The sequence below is a fragment of the Peromyscus maniculatus genome, chromosome 4 (assembly GCF_049852395.1).
Source record: "Peromyscus maniculatus bairdii isolate BWxNUB_F1_BW_parent chromosome 4, HU_Pman_BW_mat_3.1, whole genome shotgun sequence".
In the NCBI taxonomy this organism is placed as follows: Eukaryota; Metazoa; Chordata; class Mammalia; order Rodentia; family Cricetidae; genus Peromyscus; species Peromyscus maniculatus.
The window spans coordinates 122,199,626-122,214,922 of NC_134855.1; the positions used below are offsets into that span (position 1 = coordinate 122,199,626).

At 50.6% G+C, this 15,297-nt stretch overlaps 1 long non-coding RNA gene across 1 annotated transcript; it reads left to right on the top strand.

Annotated features, from left to right (window-relative positions):
* The first annotated feature begins 4,798 nt into the window (after window positions 1-4,798).
* Window positions 4,799-6,271, top strand: LOC143272770 (uncharacterized). The gene is made up of 2 exons (XR_013050357.1): window positions 4,799-4,914; window positions 5,376-6,271. It is a non-coding gene; the product is annotated as an uncharacterized LOC143272770 (long non-coding RNA).
* Window positions 6,272-15,297: the final 9,026 nt, after the last annotated feature.

Genomic DNA, 15,297 nt, shown 5'->3' on the forward strand with positions numbered 1-15,297 from the left:
CTGTGGGTGTGACTGCCTGCTTCAAGTTCCTGCCTTGATTTCCACACAATGATGGATGATAACCCCGAATTCTAAGACGGATAAGGCCTTTCTCTCTTGAAGTTGTTTCTTGTCAGGGTGTTTTACCACAGCAACAGGAAAAGAAAGGAAAGCAAAGATCCCTACCACAGGAGTTTACCTTCCCGCAGGGAGGCAGCCTAATGAGTAATCCTGTTCCCGTTGCTTAGCAGGCTAGACAGAGTTAGAGGCTATGAAGAAAGACTGGACAGGGGAGGGAAGGGTGAGTGAGCCCGGGCTCAGTTTGGAGTATTGAACAGAGGCGGCGGGAGCCTCAGGAAAATTGAGGCCTCTGCAGAGATGTGGGAATGGAGAGGGTGAGTCTCGTGGATGTCTCAGAGCCAAGTGTCCCAGGCATAGGGAACAGCCTGGGTATGACAGTAGGAAACCCAAGACATAACAAAAGGGATGATGAAATGGAGACAGGCCTGTCTCTAAGCATCAAGACCAGACTTCACGCTGTGTTCCAAAGAATCCTCTAGACTGTACAGAGGAGCTTCCAAGGCCATGACACAGCTTCACGCCACCTTCTCCATTCCCAGGCAGATTGTTAGATCTCAGTTCTCGTCAGCTTCGTCTCTTGAGGCTCTAGCTGAATTTCATCTAAAGAATTCCAGAGCTGGGAAAAAGGCCTGGGGTGAACGGCAGGACAGCTATTCCGTGCAAGATAAAGAGCCTACCAGGCAACGGTACAAATGAGGTCGAATGCCCTGTGCTAAATGTTAAGAAGCCAGACCCAAATGGCTGCATTCTGGTTTCAGTCCTATAACATTCTAGAAGGAACAAATGTATGGAGACAGAAAACAGATGCAGGCTGCCAGCAGCCGCAAAAGGAACTGTTGCCCATGCTGTCCACTGAGCCTGCCCGGGGATGCTCCATAAATTTGACCTCCCACTCCCCCAGACGCTTGTAGATGCTGCTTGAGTAATCATCTTTCATTCTGAGGTCACTATGAACTCTGACAAAAGGAAACAAAAGACAACTGCCCCGGGTGTGAAGAGCAAGAAGAGGATGTCACTCCGCCCATTCTGCACACAGGGCCAGCGGTAGTGACTTTGACTCCTTTTCTAGCCCCCTAGTTTCCACTCATACAGTTCTCACTAGACTTCAGTGGAGGACCAGAAACTCCACCAGGTCGTAGTTCCCAGAACCGCAAGAGATGCTATTAAAAATAAGATAATGAAACCTTGTGTCTTGAGCCTCTAGTTTGAGGAATAATTTGCTACACAGTAACAGATAATGAGAACGCTGGGAACAGAGCCTGAGGCAATGGCCGCAGTCTGTGTCTGCTCACTGTGCTCTGGACCAGCTGCCTCTCTTTGTTCTGCCTTGCTCCTGGCTTAGGCAGTGGGGAGCCTTCACACACAGCCTACTGGAGGAAACTCCATGCATCCCACCCTAGAGCAACAGGAGTCAGCTCTTCTCTGGATGCCAGGTGCTAAAGTTATACCGGGCACAAAGTAGGTGCTCAAAAATCCACCGGGCAGGTGGAGGCACAGCTCCCAGGCTCATTCCAGAAGCTGGTGTATCAGCAGTGATCACTCTTTACAGAGGAGACCACAATAAGCTAATAATGAGGAGGTTTCGGGAAGAAAATGAGCAGGGCTCTGTGAGGGAGGGCTGTATGTGCAAAGGACAAGGAGGCCCTCTGAAGAGGTGACATCTGAACTGAGACTGAACTTGATAAAGGTGCCAGTTTGGGGCAGGTAAGATGTGTGTTCTTCACAGAGGAATGCCAAAGGAAAGAGCCACAGGCTGTGAGTACATGCACGCACATGCATGCACACATAGGTACATATGTATGTACATACATGCACACACATACATACACATTCACACACATGCTTGCATATGCACACACATACATAACTTTAAAATATAAAAGGAAGGTTCCGGGTTAACATAAACTTCCCTTATTCTTGAGCAGGGCAAGTAACAATAAGCATCAGTATGGGAGGACAAAGAACAGAGAGTTTTGTCAGGGGCTCAGCTCTGTCACCGTGGGCGGTCTTTTCTATGTGGGCCTCTGTCCTTCTTGGTATAGGAAGGAATTGGGCTGGCATTAGAGGGATCCTTGTGGCTCACACTGGCCTGGGAGGGCAGGTTGTGAGCATCTCTTCCTAATACCCTGGATTCAACAGCGTCTCATGGGGTGATGGATGTTGGCCAAGCAGGGGAAAACACTACGGATGATTTCTTTCCCTTTGAGAGCTAGCTTAGTGCTTACCAACATGTCACTGGCCTGAACTGATTCACACAGTCTTCTGCTGAAGTTTCCTGTGTCGGGGAAAAGTTTGTACAAACCCTTAGAGGCCTAGACCTGAGCATCTCAGAATTGTCCTTAAAAGCATCTATCGGGGCTGGTGAGATGGCTCAGTGGTTAAGAGCACCTGCTGCTCTCGGAGAGGACTTGGCTTGAGTTCCCAGCACCCACGTCAGGCAGTTAGCAATCATCTGTAACTCCAGCTGCAGAGGGATCCGCCCCCTCTGGCCTCCATGGGACCTACACCCATGTGCTCAGACACACCTCATACATGTGATTAAAATAATTTTGAAAGAAAAAAGTTTTGAAGCACTTCTCGGGGACCAGTGAGGTGACACTGTGGGTAAAGGTACTTGCCACTAACACTGATGACCTGAGTTTGATCCCCCAGGGCCCACATGGAGGAAGGAGAGAACAGACTCCCAAACATTGTCCTCCGATCCCCGCATTCATGCAGTGGCATGTGCTCACACCTCCATAAATAAATAATGGTTATAACAATATTGAAGGCGCCTAGGATAGGCATGGTGGCTCCCACCTTGGGAGGCTGAGGTAGGAGAATTGACATGAGTTTGAGGCCAGCCTGGGCTACACAGTGAGTTCTAGGCCTGCCTAGGCTACCTTTTAAAAAGTAGCAACAGCAAAAGCACTGGCTGTACTTTTAAATTTACAATCAGTATGTATGGATCTGCTTCCTGTTTATTCACACTTTAAATTTTAATAAAAAAAAAAATTTACAGTTGTATTGTCCTAGCTTCACGAAGATGATGTATGTTGTTGATTCTGAAGGGCCTTTTATACCTTCATATCACACACACACACACACACACACACACACACACACACACACACACACACACACACACACCCCTTTTCCTCCGTTCCCTGGTATCCTGTAGACAGGGTTAGTATCCTCAGTCCCTGCAGAGGGAAAGCCTCCCCATCCACTCTCTCCTCCCTTCCTCTTACCCCTTCTAACCCATGGCCCTCTGCCTTGGAACTAGGATAGGCATGGGGTGACCAACGCTCAGCTGCTTTGAGAGGCCCTGAGGCAGTGGAGCCCAGGCCAAGCACAGGACATTTCCTACTTCATATGACAGCATCTGGCTCCTTACTGCCCCTGGGTGTTTCCAGTAGCTATGGGTCCAGGAGACAGAAGAGAGGAATTCCTTTGCTCCTTCTCTTCTGGAAGCACGTAGCTTAGCTTGTCACCCCGAGGCTTCATCTGGAGATCTGATTTCTACGTCCCAGACTTGGGCCACCGTGGACTTCCTGTCTGACTGGGGACACAGGCCTGTGCTACGTCTGTGTCTCCTTTCCTGCCACCGGCTGCTGCTTACCTCACTGCTAAGGATGGCTGGGTGGATGTGGAAGGCCAGCTTACAAGCAGCCAATAGTACCTGAAAGCACAGCACAGGTACAAGGGCTGTCACACTGAGAAGGACAGATCCAGCTTCTGAAGGGTGACAGGCCCTTGTGTGTTAGAACATTCATCGGGAAAAATTCCAGAAGAAAATTTAGAAAACAACACCACGTCCCAAAGGATCCCGGAGAGCTTTGTGGAAGACAGGAGGCAGAATACAACCAGAATCAGCATATCGAGAAGGGGAGAGTCTGAAAGTCGAGGGGACCCTGTCCTGGCTTCTCCTGATTTCCCCAAAGCAGCACTTGCTCCGAGTATCTACTGCCTCAATCTGCCCGGACCCTCAGCCCTCAGCCATTGTCCCCCTTCCATTCCAGCAATATTCCATATGCCGTGACATCGGCAGGCTCAGCATTGATAAATCCAGGGACTGCTTTTCAAGGCTACCACACCATCTGCTTATCCTGTTTGGGGCTACCTCCACTTCCTTTGGCTTCAAACTCGCTACTTCCGCCGCAGTCTTGGTTTGGGTTCACCTAAGGCAAGAGCTTGCACGCAGGCGTCTTACATGGAAGCAGATCCAAACAGAGGTGAGAGACAGGGAAAGTGGAATCCAGGAAAAGTGTGTGACTGGGCTGGGTACTCCTAGGGGTCCTGGGCCTTGGTACTTCGGGGACCCTCTGAGGAACTGTAGAATAAGTTGGGGTCCAAACCTGAGTAAAGCAGAGAAAGTGAGTTAGGCACCGGCATTAATTTCTTTGCTTCTTGACTGGGTATGCGTGTAACCAGCTGCCTCACATTCCTGCCACCATGGTTTTCCTGACACGAAGGATTGTATTCCCAAACTGAGTCAAAACAAACCTTTTGCCCAGCAGTGGTGGCACACACCTTTAATCCCAGCACTCGAGAGGCAGAGGCAGGCGGATCTCTGTGAGTTCAAGACCAGCCTGGTCTACAAAGCGAGTTCTACAACAGCTAAGGCTACACAGAGAAACCCTGTCTGGAAAAAGCAAAGACAAAACAAACAAACAAACAAAAACCTTTCTGTGAGGGTAAGTTGTTTTTGTTTTTTTTTTAAGATTTATTTATTTATTATGTATACATAGGAGGGTGCCAGATCTCATTACAGATGGCTGTGAGCCACCATGTGGTTGCTGGGAATTGAACTCAGGACCTCTGGAAGAGCAGTCGGTGCTCTTAACCTCTGAGCCATGTCTCCAGCCCCCAAGGGTAAGTTTTAACTGTCCACTTGACACAACCTCAAATATCACCTGAGAGCTTCAGTTGAGGAGTAATTTAGATCAAGCTGACCTGTGGGCTTGTGTGTGGGAGATTGTCTTGGTTAATTGATGTAGGGCAGCATTCCCTAGGCAAAGGGGTCCTGGAAAGTGTAAGAAAGGAGAAAACAGGCGAGCAATCATGCATCTAGTTTCTGTCTGCTCTGCACTCCGGGATGAAGAGTTCCTGCCTTGACATGCGCTCAGGGATGGAGTGCAGTCTAGAGTGATTGGGTGGACAACCACCACCACCACCACCACCACCACCACCACCACCACCACCACCCACCCCCCCCCACACACACACATGTTGCCTTTCATCGGGATATTTTATCACAGCAACAGAAATGACACTAGAACTCCTTCCTTCCTTAAGTCGCTTTTCTCATCCATGATGTCACCTCCCGTTCACAGAGGGCCACCTTCCAGGAGCATTAACTCCTGGAGCATAAATCACGGCAGCGGCAGCGCAGAGTTGCTTGATGTGGGAAGCCATCCCCAAGCATCGCGACCATCTGTACGGTGGCTGCAGTCAGGGGGTCAGGAGAAGACACGGAAGATACCAAAGTATCCACGAGATACAGCTACCGTGACAGCTGGCTGGGGGCCTCTCCTGCCCGTGTGGTAACCTCCCCACACACCCCACCCTCCCGAGGCTCCTTGGACCACCCGTCCCTCCTGCTGTAAACTGCCTGCTTGCCCATCTCCTTCTATATCCAGTGTTCTTACCTTGACCCCACCACTGTACCTCTCATTAGTCTTTCCTTCTCTCCTAAGCAACTTCTGGAAGACAGGAGTCAACACACCTTCAGTGACTGTGGATAACGTGGTATCTAGTATGCAGCAGAAGCTTAAGAACAGTATGCATAGTTCCTCTCCCCTTCCCCATAAAAACCCCACTGGTGTACATTGTGGAATGCATCTTTCATGCCCTAAAGACCCAGTGTGAAAGTTGCTTGCTAAGCTTCTGCTATCCTTGCTCCCTGGAAAACGCAGAGGCATTGGGGTGCTGACCCTGCCACTTTTCCTCTTGGTGATGGCAACCTGGCAGATGGTGGTCCCCCCTATCTGAAGCTCTAAGTTCTGAAAGCCACCTGCTCCAGAACCACCTCCTTAACCTTCGAAACTCACAAACCTCGGGCACACGCAATCCCACCTGTCTTCTATTCGAGTCCAGGCTTGATGGAATCCTCTGCCATGACACCCAGTTAATTACTCCCTCATCCAGGCCTTGAAACCTTCATTCGGGATGTTCTCCATGGATTTACCTGTTCTGGGTACTTTGTATAAATGAAATCATGTGACATTCATCCTTTGGTGTCTGCTTTCTTCCACTGGACATTTTTCAAGGCTCATCTCCATCAGCATGTATCAGCATCTCATTCATTTGCACAAGTTTTATTTCATCTATGGGTGTGCCACAATTTGCGTTTATCCATTGGAAGATGAAAGGGAGGTCTGTAGCCCCAGAATTGGTGTAGGACACACCCAGACACCAAATTCTCAGCACAAAGGAGATTGATTGCCCAGGAAGGGCAAGTGGGGGCAGGGGTGGGGTGGGGACTGCAAAGGCAACCCCGGCAAGCAAGTGCAGCAAGAGTGAGGGATGCAAGAGGTGTTTCTGCAGGTGTGGGTTCTTAGGGGGAAAGAGGGATTCTGTGCTAGGTGAGTTGGTAAATCCGCATTGGACAGGTTAGCCAGTGAAGCCAAATAATGAATTTTGATTGTTGGACCTTGGTGTTTTGTCTCAGGAGCGAGTTGGTGTCCAAATAAGGGACTAGACCTTGGGGGCTAGCTTTAGGAGTGTAAGGGTTTTTAGCAAGGGAGAAGGAAAGGGATGAAAGGACAAAGTGTGTCTGCAGTGTTTGCCATGCTCATGCCTGTTAGAGCCCCTTCCAAAGACATTTGTGTTTCCCGCTTCAGCCACTGTGCATGGAACTGCCCTGAGCAGGACTGCACATCCAACGACCAGTTCCAGATGGCTTGAGTGCAACCTAGCAGTGCATCACTGGGTCCTCAGAGATCTTTGTTTAGCTTTCTTCTTCCTCTGGTGCTGGACGTTGAACCCGGGACCTCATGCGTGCTAGGCAAGCACTCCCCCTCCAAGTCTTTCTTTCGAACACCAGCTTTCTTCTTCTTCTTTTTTCTTCTTCTTCTTTTTTTTTTTCTGTTTTGTTTTGTTTTTTTGTTTTTTGAGACTGGGTTTCTCTGTGTAGCTTTGCGCCTTTCCTGGATCTTGCTCTGCAGGCCAGGCTGGCCTCAAACTCACAGAGATCCTCCTGCCTCTGCCTATGAGTGCTGGGATTAAAGGCGTGTGCCACCACTGCCTGGCATGAGTTTTCTTCTTTTTTAGATGCCAGTCACTCCGGTTGGTGTCAGGCACTTCCTCATTGTCCCTTGCATTTCTTTTGTGGTTCCTGATGCTGAATGTCTCGCCACACGCTTGGTGGCCATTTCTATTTCTTCCGTGGAGAAATGTCCGTTTGATTCCTTTATCCAAGCTCTTTAAGTTTCTTCTTTAGATAAGATTTGGCTAAGCTTCCCCCCCCCCCCAAGAAATCATGGCTCTGGTAACCAGGATTCTCCCAGCAGAGAGAGGGAGTCCCCAGGAAGGGACTGGGAGAGAGCAAGCACAAGGAGTGTGCTTCATTTCTGCTCCCAGCTTTCATGGGCTCACGTTTTTTCCTAGATAAGCATGAACTTCCCTGGCAGCCAGGCTTGGCTTGGAGACTGACTTCCTCTCTAGAAATTGGGAAAGTCCCACAGCACCCTCTTATTGGCCTGGAGGCAGGGGTGGCCTAGTACCCACCACCATGCTCCCCTTCTCCCTCTTTCTCCCCCCACCCTCGGTCGTGGGAGGGGCCATGTGTCCCAGAGACCTGGCCAGCTTCCAACCCTGCCCCAGCACTCTTTGAAGGCTGCCCATTTTCAGGCTGTTGGATCTGCCAAGGGCCAGGGGACAGCTGGACGGTAGGTGGTGATTCAGGGAGCCAACACATCTGGGCTATCGCCAACCCCAGGGTCAGGCTGGCTGGCCATGCTCGCTGGTCAGAAGCTGCAGCTTCAACTAATGGCTTGTCTTGAAAACTTATCCAGAGTTTGTTTTCTGCACGCAGCCTCCCTCCACACCCGGGAACCCACAGAGCACAGCCTGCCTGCTGTCCCCCCATTAAGCACCACAGGCTCTGCCTCTCGTGGCCCCACAAACGTCATGTGGATGGTGCACGAACTCCGTGAGCAGCGGAATGAGTCATGTGCCCGGTCACACACACATGTGCCCCGTCCCCAGCATGAACAGCTTCAGTCTTGGCTGCACACTGGAACAACCTGAGAAACTAAAAGGGGGCAGCAAAACAGTCCTACCCAAAGACCCTGACTGGATTACTCGGGTGTGCCGGCAGGGGCCCCAAGCACGGTGGGATTTTGAACGAGTTATCCAGGTGACACCAATGTGTATACAACAGGGCTTATCAAACCTGGGCCCACATCCAGATCCCCTTCTGCAGGCAAGCTTCTGAGTCACTGGGGCCACAGGAAGCTCTGGGGTGGCGCTTTTACCCAGAGGTGCCAGAGTGTCTCCAGAACAGGGTCAACGTGCTCTTCTAGGAAGAAGCTCTGAAACTCAAGGATGAGCAGGGACTGGGGAGAGAGGGGGCTGTTCCTAGGCGGGGGAGGATACCCTCTAAGATAGAGTGGCTGGAAGAGTCTGTGATGGGGCCACAAGAGGCAAACTCCACAACATCTAACTACCAGAGGTGAGGTATCCGGCTTTGGGGCTGTGAGGCAAGAAGTCAAGCCCGGGTCTCCTGCTCTGTTCACCAGGAACATTCTTTAAGAGGGCAGGAGTGGGGCCAGACAAGCCACCACCCTCTCTACTAGGAATAATCTTGCACCCCACCCCCATCCCTTAGGCTCCTGGCCTCCTCAGCCCCTCCACTGTGCTTCCCAGAGCAGCCAGAAAGACTGTTCCAAAGATCACGGGATCATGTCACTCCCTGGCTGAAATCTTCCCAGGAATTTCCAAGCCCATCAGCAAAAGAGTTCAAATTCTGCACCCAATCATAAAACCCTTCTGCAGTGGACAGGAGGCCTCCATATTCAGGACATGTTTTTTGGTGCCACAAAAGCAGGCCGACATGCATGCTCCCCTTCTCTGCTTTCGGCCAGCAGCTAAGCATGCGGCAAGTGCTAAGGCAGCCTTGTAGCTAGGAGACTCTGGGCTCTCTGGCCGTGCTGGTCTCAGGGCTCCTAGGGTGATTCTACTCAGCGAGCTACAAAGCTCCTACCCAATCTTCCCTGCCCAACAGTCAGCCTTATATAAACCGTCACAGGTACTAGCCAGCCTCCCCTGAAGAGTCCACAGTCCCAGTTTGTTATTCCAGGTAGGGAATAGACAAGAGTGCTGAGGCGCTGAGAGGCTGGGGAGAACATTATCCTGGGGGATGTTCCCTACTATTTGGTGCAAATGATTTAGCGAGGCAGGGTGCCAGGAGCAATGGATCAGAGCAGGGGGGAAGCTGGGCAGAGAAGAGGGGGCAGAGAGGGGACAGTTTCAGCTGTCGGTCTAGAAATGGCTGTGCCCCCAGTGCCTCGGCCATCTGCATGGACCCAAAGAGGCCAAAGTCTGATCCACAGCTCTGCTGCATGTGTGGGCAGAGTCACACCTCCCTCCCACACATGTCTGCGTCCTGATCTCTGGGACCTGTGACTAAGTCAGCTTATGTGGGGAAAGGGACCTGGCAGATGTGCATAAATGGAGGCTCCCAGATGGGGCGATGATCCAGGATTATGGAGGCTTGGCCAAGGTCATCTGAAGGCTGTGTGTCAGGGAGGGGAGGAGCAGAAACAGAGACTGTAGCCAGATGCAGAGACAGAGGCTAAGGGATGCAATGACTGAGCTGTGACTGGGGCCCTGAGGAGGAGTTGAACTGGCCTTCCGGAGCCTGGGGAGACTAGAGGGTAAACTCTCCCTGGACCCTTCAGAGTGACTGCAGCCTGCATCCACCTGACTCCTGTCTGGAGAGCCCCACCCCGGACTTCTGCACAGAGGCCACACCTCCCGGATCTTTAGTCAGGTGATCAATAGGAACTGAACACACCGTGGACTACTTCGGGAACCTCCAGCCTTCACCCCACCCCACCCTCACCTCTGGGACACCCTGGGAATGAGTCATGAGCTAGTCCTCAGAGCTTTCCTACCCTGTCTTCACTCCGCCACACTTCAGGAAGGGCTCCTCCGTGGCAGGGTGCCTGGCTTGGCTTGTGTGGGGGACCAGGACCTGGGAGCTGGCACCTTTGACCTAACTGTCTTCTCACTCCCTGTCAGCCGCAGATTCCAAGTCCAGGCTCTGCTGGTGTGACGGAACACTACCAGCTTTGGAATTTATAAACAACAGCTCATTTGGCTCATGCTTCTAGAGGCTGGGAAGTCCTAGGGCTCTGCCATCTGATGTGGGTCTCTACATTGGATTGGAACAGGGCAGAAGGGAGCTGGATTTTTTTTTTTAAATCAGGACCTTACTTCCACAGTAATGAATAATTTATCACTTCTTAGGGTCCCACCTGTCAGTATTGCTACAGGGCAACTTAATTTCAGCTTGAATTTAGAACAGGACATTCAAACCATAACATTGCCTTTATTTAAAACTGACCAGTCAGGAATGGTGTTACAGGGCTGTGATGTCAGCACTCAAAAGACTGAGACAGGAGGATGGTATGTTTGAAACTAGCCTGAACTACAGAATGAGTCTGTCTAAAACCAAAGAAACAAAAGTCTTATTCTGTTTCTGGGAAGACACACCATGACCAAGGCAACTTATAAAAGAAGCATTTCCCTGGGGGACTTGCTCACAGTTTCAGAGGGTTACTCCACCGCCACCATGGTGGGGAGTGTGGCGGCAGGCAGGCAGGCGTGGCACTGGGGCAGTGGCTAAGAGATTCCTTCTTGATCTGCAGGCAGCAGGCAGAGAGAGCAAAGCTGGGCCCCATGTTGCCTTTTGAAACGTCAACGCCCACCCCTAGTGACACAGCTCCTTCAACATGGCCACACCCCCTGGTTCTTCCTAAACGGTCCACCAACTGGGAACCAAACATCCAAATCTATGAGCCTATGAGGGCCACTCTCATTCAAAGCACCACACCACCTCAAGCCAAAAAAGGAATTCATATCATCAGAGTCGGACAAGGTCTTAGTGATGCTCTGCACAGTATGTATCTAAACTTGACAAAGTCCCCCGCCTGTGCTCCTTCAAGGCAGGATGGCATCCTAAGACAATGGTAACTGGCTTCTGCCCTCCTGCACAGGAGTCATTGAATATGGACTACCCAGGTGCCCCAGGGACCCAGCAAGTCCTGGGTATGAGCCATTAGCAGCAGAGCACACAGATCTTAGAAAAGGATGCTGATGGCCCTGGAAAAGAGGGATTTGGTATTCACTCGGACAATGAGCTCGACCCCACAGGCAATAACCCAGATATAACCCCCTCCCGGCAAACAGCTGCAGGAGCATCAGCCAGATGCCAGAAAAGGCACCCACCTGCTAATGTTGGGGTTTGTGATTGTCTAGAGACCAGGAAAAAGCTGTTATTTTCATCAGGAAAAAAAAATACAAGGGCTTGAGCCCGTACTTCCCACATCGAAGTTCTGTGGTAGCCAATGGGTGCCTCTTGGAGCACAGAGCTGAGGAAGGTGGCTGAGTCCCAGCCTGGGCATCGGGCCAGGCTGAACGGATCTCTAAACACTGGCATGCCCCTGCAGATGCAACACAGAGGGGGCCCCACCCCCACCATCTTCTTCCCACCCTTTTCCAACAACATTTTCATTCCTCGTATTTTCTCTCCTGGCATTTCTCTCCCCCTCCTCTCAACTCAAGAATGCCAACAGCCCATAAGCCCCTGGGGCATTGCTCAGCTCCAAGGATCTCAGGCACAAAGAAGAGTCTCATTGTGGCCTGAAGGAAAGGCTGGAGCCAAGGAGACAGATTTATATCCAGGGTGGCAAACTTTCCTTATAAAGGATCTGGCAGTGAGTATCCAGCCCCTCCAGGCCAAAGGGAAGGGTCTCCACCACCAACCACTAACCACCTCTGCCGCCGCAGTTCAAAACTAGCATTAAATGTAGCATGGACATGTGATCTGACTATTCTGATAAAACTTTATTAGACACGAACAGGCAGGGGACCCGATTTGACTTGTGGGTTAAATAGTTTGTAGCCTTGTGGTTTACATGTCCACAGAAGATGATTTAAGGTGGAAGGATGATACATAGATTTCAATTCTCTTGCCAACTCAGACTGCTCCCCAAGTGACTTCCTGGATGGCTGTGTTAAAAAGGATTCCAGGGAAGGTGCCATCACTGATGAACACCCTGTGTAGTTGACCATAGAAAGGACCGGGGCAGCATCAGGACCTCACTCAAGTCAACCACTGGACTAACCCTCACATTCTGAGCAAACAGCTGCATCCCAGAGAGGGTGACTTGCCCACGGCCACACACTGTGTCAGGGACACCTCCACAGCAGGTGGGAAGCTGCATTTGTCTTTTTGCCTCATCAGTACACATGGACGCTCAACCAGTTGGCCTGGCCAGGCGGTACTAAGGTTTCTGCTCTGCCGCCTTGAGAGCAAAGACACCAGAGCCCTCGCCAGCTCTTGATTTGCAAGAACTGATGTTTAGAAGCATTCGTGCCTGTGAAAAGTGTCTGCCTCTGACATCTGAAAAGTGAAGGAGCCGAGTTGTGGGGAGGCAGTTTGCTATTTGCTGGGGGCTGGGGAAGTGGCCCCATCACCGCCAGGCTCCCCTTTATACCAGGAACTGTTTCTCGAGCATGAGTTCCACAGGTGAAAGCTGATCTCAGGCACAGAGAACATTCCAGTGTGTCAGGCTCTGGCTTACCTCCTCACCGTCTCTATTTCTGAAGAGCCTAAAAGTTTTAACTATCCCGGATAACTGCCAGGCTCTTTTATTAGGGCCAGTAAATAAGCAACTGTAGCAAGAAATTCTCAGCAGGATTCAGGTGGGAGTTTCAGATGAAACATTTAGAATCCACAGTTCTGGAAACAAAATCTTTTTTGTTAATGTGTCAATCAATCCAGGCCATGTAGTGAGAGCCCTGAAGCCTTTGGGGCTGCAGTGTGCCTCACTGGGTAAGTGTTGGGCCAAATGCAGAGGTCGCAATTAACAGGTAGCTGCAGAAGGCCATGAGGCCCAAGCCGGCTCTGGGGTCCTTTATAACTTCAGAGGCCAGTCCAGGCCTCACCCACAGCTGCCTCCCTGAACTGCATCTTTCTGTCTGAGAATAGTCTCGCTGTGCTCCCCTCCACAGGCGCCACAAGCCGGATGGGCTACAAATGGCTCCTGGGATAGCCCCCAAGCCACCCAAGTTGGCCATGCACTCCTGCTGCTTCTGCCTCAGCCCCTGAGTTTTGAAATTACAGGTGTGCACTCCCACACCTGGTTTAGAATGTAACACTTGGTATCACTTCTCAGGTCTGGGGGAAGGGCATCTGAGTCCTATTTCCTGGTTTCGTTAACACGCCCCCTTTTATCTGTTCCTTCACTCCCTGTTTCATGTATTCACCCCCATGCCCTGGGTGTGTCTCTCAAAGAGCTCGTGCACAGTCCTCGTCTCAGGGATAGTCTCGACCCAGATCGCTTTTGAGCTTGTTTGTCCCTTCCCTCAATGTCACAGAGGGGTCAGAGGGTTAAACTTGCTGGTCGCTTTGGTAGAGGGACTTCTGACTGTGCAATGTGTAGCTGTGAGTGTGAGATTCAAACGGTGGCAGCGGTGGCGGCGGCGGTAGCAGCAGCCACACCACGTGTCAGTCAGTCCAGCGTGCATCCCTGTCTTCCTTCTGCTGGCTGCTCTGGATGCTCCTCCATTGATGGCTCCTTCCTAAACTCTATCTTTCTCATGCTCATCCCTCTGCTGCAGGCATTGGCCCATGGCAACCAATCAGAATCTTCTATCCTCTTGGGCACTGTGATTGACTCGGGGAAGCCAATAGAAGGTCTGGGAAAGGCTATAAAGAAAACTTGAAAACAACCAGGAGCGTGGCTGCCATTTTGCATGGCATGGGAATAGAGCAGAATAAATGTAAATAGAAATAAGGTGAGATGAGGTATGTGTGTCTATGCACATGAGAAAGAGAAAACGGAGAATGAGAAAGGGAGGTGGGAAGAAACAGAGCAAAGGGAAGGAGCACCGAGCATGGGTACGTGCCTCATCAGGGCTGTTAGAGCCGGCTCTACTCCAATTGAATCTCTCTGCAGTCTCATCACTGAAGCCAACATATTCCCTGTGTGTCTGAATTGGAGTTCTAACACTTACAACAAAGGGATCTCGACAAGGAGACAATTTGCCATTGTATCTAGCCCCAAACCTACTCATCCCGATGATGCCAAGATGCTCTGTATAACCCTTCCCCCTCACACCAGCTCCTATCTGGGATACCAAAGGAAAACAGTGTCCCTATCCTTCCAGTACTACATAGAGCTTTGCTGCATCAAGCAGAAGTAAAAATAGCTATGACTATTAATAAATTGGCCAAGACTTTATTAGTGACCTTTGAGCCATTGCAGAATAGCAGAGGATCTGAGAAGCCAACAATTAGTGTCAGATGATGTCTTAATGTGGAATCAGATGGCAAACTATGCAGCCATTTGCCAAAGGGATACGAACTGAGTCATGTAACATAGAGAGATTGGTGCTCCCCCATCCATGGTATCTATCCTGCTACCCATTCACCTGTCTATTAACAAGCGTTTACTGACCCTCTCATTTAGACTTTCCTTGGAGCCAACATTGAGACTCCGTGCCAATGTCCGGGTAAAATGCTTGGGCTGACTTTCTCAACCGTTCATCCTGTAGCTCATCCTGTTTCAAATAGAATTTACTTAACCACAAATAACAGGACACAGAAGTGATACTGGCTTGGAGAACTACAGCCACAGTTATTCCATGCATGCACTATGAATGCTAGCTCAGTTTTCATGTAGCAGCCAGCGATACCAATAACCGTGGATTCCTCCACCCTTCCCATCAGTGTGTTGGTTTGTCGTCTTCTTGCTCATCAGCCACAGTCACAAAATAGATGCCTCATCTCCAGATATCAAGGCACATGCAGGATCAGCGGTGGAGGATGTTGCAGCAGAGGCTATTGGAGCTCACTCCTCTCCATCCATTCTCTTTCACGAAGTCCATTCTCTTTCCTGCCAAGTTCCAGCTGCCTTTCCCTGGGGTTTGCTCCTAAACCCAGAGATGACAGTCTGTGAGCTGTCATTTAGGAATGCTAAAACATTTGTCTCTCCCTAGAGGAATCCCCAGCTGATGACTGCA